Genomic DNA, 5,449 nt, shown 5'->3' with positions numbered 1-5,449 from the left:
TGATTGGCTCAAATGTGTCTGCAGACTGTGACACACAGGGTCAAAGTTTCCTCAATGATGACGAATAGGGGGCGGATCGAACATCTCATATGTTCACCCGCCACGGCGAATGCGAACAAGCTAAGATCGCCGGGAACTGTTCTCCGGCGAACTATTCACGACATCACTATTAAGGAGCAGCGGTCATAAGACCACTGCTTCTTAACTCCTGTTTCCGGCGAACCCAAAGGCTCGAGCGGAAAAAGAAGCATACGGGTGTTGATAAATCGACCCCTAGATCTTCACTCGCACAAACTTGACAAATTCAGTGCATTTGCATGATTAGGTGTCTGCTCCCCACCCTGATCCCTGACTATAATAGTCCAGACTGGACTGGAGTCCAGATGAATCAAAAAGAGAAGTGACCTTTTATATTGATGTGTTTTATTAAAGTGAATGTAATATTGTTAAACAGAGTTGTCTTATCGGAAGATTAAAAACCTGCCAGCATAGAGAGAGAAGAAATTCAGAAAAAAATATTGACAATGATTCCCTTGAATATATTTTAGTTTCTAATTCAGAATGAGGATTATGGCCCTTTGTTACATAATAAATATTTTGTTTGCAGCTTTTCAAAGGGTAAATAGTAAAATTCATGGTTTCATTATATATTATGTTATATAACATATTTTAATATATGTTGAAATAATTCCTAAAGGTGCTAAAAGTGACATAGCTAGTATAAAAAGATGAGTTAAAGAAATTATTACTTCCACGGTATGACTTCAATGTAAGTATAATCAAAGCAAAGTATCTTCAAATCAATAAATATGTAAAATTAAGGAATAGTGAAATTTTAGGTACCAAAATTAAATTTATGTAGGGGAAACATAAAGGGCAAGATTAAGGGACATATTTATCAATGTGCAAGCGGACATGATATGATATCATATGAAGTGGCGTATCATGTCCACCACACATCGATAAATGCAGACAGCATACACTGTCAGCATTTATCATTGCACCAGCAGTTCTTGTGAACTGCTGGTGCAATGCCGCCCCCTGCAGATTGGCCGCTAGCAGGGGGTGTCAATCAACCCGATTGTATTCAATCGGGTTGATTTCTGTCCACCGCCTCAGAGCAAGCAGACAAGTTATGGAGCAGCGGACAAGTTATGGAGCAACGGAGCTTGATAAATATGCTCCTAAGAGAGGAGCACAATTTTGCACTCCTGCGAGCGTGTTATCTGCGCTCAATTTTTTACTATTGTGCACCCAGTTGTGTACTTATTACAGGTTGGAAGTAACAATTTTGCGCTCTTGTTGTCACATCCTCATGAAGAAAAAAAGGCTTTGCGAATTTGTGAGTGTAGGATCGTATTCCCCCTAGGCTTTAATGGAGCCTTATTTTGAACAACAACAAAAAACAACAGCTGCCAACTTGCGTAAACATGAGCCCAGAATTGCAATTGAGACATCTCATATTTTTGCACTCTTTAACCCCTTAATGACCACAGCACTTTTCCATTTTCTGTCCGTTTGGGACCAAGGCTATTTTTAAATTTTTGAGGTGTTTGTGTTTAGCTGTAATTTTCCTCTTACTCATTTACTGTACCCACACATATTATATACCGTTTTTCTCGCCATTAAATGGACTTTCTAAAGATACCATTATTTTCATCATATCTTATAATTTACTATAAAAAAATTATAAAATATGAGGAAAAAATGGAAAAAAACACACACACTTTTTCTAACTTTGACCCCCAAAATCTGTTACACATCTACAACCACCAAAAAACACCCATGCTAAATAGTTTCTAAATGTTGTCCTGAGTTTAGAAATACCCAATGTTTACATGTTCTTTGCTTTTTTTGTAAACTATAGGGCCATAAATACAAGTAGCACTTTGCTATTTCCAAACCATTTCTTTTCAAAATTAGCGATAGTTACATTAGAGCACTGATATCTTTCAGGAATCTCTGAATATCCATTGACATGTATATATTTTTTTTTAGTAGACAACCCAAAGTATTGATCTAGGCCCATTTTGGTATATTTCATGCCACCATTTCACCGCCAAATGCAATCAAATAGAAAAAATCATTCACTTTTCACAAATTTTTTCACAAACTTTTGGTTTCTAACTTAAATTATTTACAAACAGCTTGTGCAATTATGGCATAAATGGTTCTAAATTCTTCTCTGGGATCCCCTTTGTTCAGAAATAGCAGACATATATGACTTTGGTGTTGCTTTTTGGTAATTAGAAGGCCGCTAAATGCCACTGCGCACTACACGTGTATTATGCCCAGCAGTGAAGGGGTTAATTAGGGAGCATGTAGGGAGCTTTTTGGGGTAGTTTTAGCTTTAGTGTAGTGTAGTAGACAACCCCAAGTATTGATCTAGGCCAATTTTGGTATATTTCATGCCACCATTTCACCGCTAAATGCGATCAAATTAAAAAAAACGTTAATTTTTTCTCAATTTTAGGTTTCTCACTGAAATTATTTACAAACACCTTCTGCAATTATGGCACAAATGGTTGTAAATGCTTCTCTGGGATCCCCTTTGTTCAGAAATAGCAGACATATATGGCTTTGGCATTGCTTTTTGGTAATTAGAAGGCCTCTAAATGCCGCTGCGCATCACACGTGTATTATGGCTAGCAGTGAAGGGGTTAATTATGTAGCTTGTAGGGAGCTTGCAGGGTTAATTTTAGCTTTAGTGTAGAGCTCAGCCTCCCACCTGAAACATCAGACCCCCTGATCCCTCCCAAACAGCTCTCTTCCCTCCCCCACCCCACAATTGTCCCCGCCATCTTAAGTACTGGCAGAAACTCTGCCAGTACTAAAATAAAAGGTATTTGGCCCTTTTTTTAAAAAAAAAAAAATAAGCATATTTACATATGCTGATGTGTAGGATCCCCCCTTAGACCCCAACCTCACTGATCCCCCACCAAACTGCTCTCTAACCCTTCCCCTCTGCAATAATGGGCGCCATCTTGCCAGTACCCAGTTTTGTAACAAAATGTGCCTTTTTTTTTTTAAATTCCCTTTTCTGTAGTGTAGCTTTCCCCCCCCCCACCGAGACCAACCCCCAACCCCTTCCAGGACCCTTAGATTGCATTTTAGTGGGGGTTTTTTTTCAACTTTTCAACTTTTTTTTTTCTGTAGTGTAGCGGTTCCCACCCGCTCCCGCCCCGTGCACGCGCCCGCCCACCACCCCCGTGCACGCGCGCGCCCCTGTGCGCGCCCCCGTAGCTCCCGCCCCCCTCCACTCCACATAGCGCACCGATGGCCGCCACCCGCCTCCCACGTAAGCTCCCACCCACCAACGATACCGGCCATCGATGTCCGGTGCAGAGAGGGCCACAGAGTGGCTCTCTCTGCATTGGATGGCCAAGGGGGGTTATTGCAGGATGCCTCCATATCGAGGCATCACTGCAATAACCGGAAAGCAGCTGGAAGCGAGCAGGATCGCTTCCAGCTGCTTTCCAGACCAAGGACGTACGCCACACGTCCTCGGTCATTAACTGACTTTTTTTTTAGGACGTGTGGCGTACGTCCTTGGTAGTTAAGGGGTTAAACTTTGTAATGCAATATTTTTATGCAATAATTTTTATCAGACAGTGTTAATATGAGTGTAACTGTACTGTTACATATGTTTTTGATGTGTATCGTACAACTATTTAGTCGAGTGTAACAGTTAACCAGAGCTCTGAAGTCACATTAACCCGACAAGCCTAAATCGTTATTGCAGTCTTGTGCTTGCATTTTCTTTCAACTTGCAAAATTAATGGTCTTATCTGCGTGCCCAAAAGGGTGCAAACTTGCACATTAATTCATACACAAAAAATAGTGTGCCATTTGTAATCTGGCAGAAAATTTGCAGCTAATTTGTATAGCAAATCTATTCTGAAGACTTCTTACGCAGACTTGCAACAAATGTGCAGCAAACATTTGAAGCTTGCAAAGTTTAGCAAGAGTTTAGCAATTCCTTTGCAATTTTAACAGAAAAAAACCACTAGCTATACACAATTGTGGCAAACTTGCAGCAAATTTATAAAGCAAGTCTATTCTGAAGACTTTCTACGCAGACTTGCAACAAATGTGCTGCAAACTTTTGAAGCTTGGCAAGTCTAGCAAGAGTTTAGCAATTCCTTTGCAATTTTAACAGAAAAAAACCACATGCTATACACAATTGTGGCAAACGCAGCAAATTTACAAAGCAATTCTATTCTGAAGACTTTCTACACAGACTTGCAACAAATGTGCAGCAAACTTTTGAAGCTTGGCAAGTCTAGCAAGAGTTTAGCAATTCATTTGCAATTTTTACAGAAAAAAAACAAATGCTATACACAATTGTGGCATACTTGCTGCAAATTTACAAAGCAAGTCTATTCCAGACACTTTCAATAAAGACTTGCAACAATTATACAGCAAACTTGTGAAGCTTGGCAAGTCTAGCAAGAGTTTAACAATAGTGATGTCGCAAACTTAAAAATTTCGGTTCGCGAATGGCGGACTCGAACTTCCAGTATTGTTCGCGAACCGGCGAACCGTGCAAACCGCCATTGACTTCAATAGCCAGGCGAACGTTAAAACCTACAAGGACTCTTTCTGGCCACAATAGTGATGGAAAAGTTGTTTCAAGGGTACTAACACCGGGACTGTGGCTTGCTGGAGGGGATCCCTGGCAAAACTCCCATGGAAAATTACATAGTTGATGCAGAGTCTGCTTTTAACCCATAAAGGGCCTAAATCACCTAACATCCCCAAATTGTTTGCAATAACGTGCTTTAAAACATCAGTTATGATGTCGTATCTATCAGGTAGTGTAAGGGTTACGGCCGCTTCACAGTGACAGAGCAAACTCCAAGTGTAACGCACCGCAAACAGTCCATTTGCACAACCACGAGATGGATAGATTTGATAGATAGATACATAGATTACATAGCTCAATAGATGCAATATACATATGATCGATACAAATTACATAGATCAATAGATGCAATATACATTTGATATATACGAATTACATAGATCAATAGATGCAATATCCATTTGATAGATACGAATGTTATCGATCCAAAGATGCAATATACATTTGATAGATACGAATTACATCGATCAAAATATGTAATATACATTTTATTGATCCGAATTACATCGATCAATAGATGCAATCTACATTTGATAGATACGTTTGATAGTTCGATCGATTTGATAGATAAATAGATTTGAAATATATATAATTTCCCTGACAGAGTATAACAATAAGACATGCGGTCTGTGACCCGTGGTGTGTTAAGTAGTACTATTCTTAGCAGTTTACTACAACCTGTTACTCCCCCTATCGGGGGAGGTCTATATGGCCTTCATTTTTGGAACCGGGAGATGGAAGAAGATGATTGGTCTGTCCTCCTACTTCAAATTTGTCAAAAACACAAGTGGCTGTCTCAAAACA

Source organism: Bombina bombina, chromosome 2, assembly GCF_027579735.1.
Source record: "Bombina bombina isolate aBomBom1 chromosome 2, aBomBom1.pri, whole genome shotgun sequence".
Lineage (NCBI taxonomy): Eukaryota > Metazoa > Chordata > Amphibia > Anura > Bombinatoridae > Bombina > Bombina bombina.
The sequence above is the reverse complement of the archived record's forward strand: the minus strand, read 5'-3'. Positions refer to the sequence as shown.